Genomic DNA, 267 nt, shown 5'->3' with positions numbered 1-267 from the left:
TCTCTCAGTCCTGTTTTGTTTCGTGTTTGTGTGTGTTAATCCTCACCCAAGAATATTTTTTCCATTGATACTTAGAGCGGAGGGGAGGGGAGAGACAGAGAGAGAAACATTGGAGCTAAGACCTTGTACATGAGTGCTTTATATAATCCACCTCCATATAACATCTCAGTTAGGTAGATGCTATGGTTATCCCCATTTTCTAGAAGTGCAGATAGGCTTAAAAAGAAGTCACTTATCTGAGGCCACATACTTAGTAAGCAGAGATGT

Source organism: Myotis davidii, unplaced genomic scaffold (assembly GCF_000327345.1).
Source record: "Myotis davidii unplaced genomic scaffold, ASM32734v1 scaffold223, whole genome shotgun sequence".
In the NCBI taxonomy this organism is placed as follows: Eukaryota; Metazoa; Chordata; class Mammalia; order Chiroptera; family Vespertilionidae; genus Myotis; species Myotis davidii.
Note: the sequence above shows the minus strand (reverse complement) of the source record.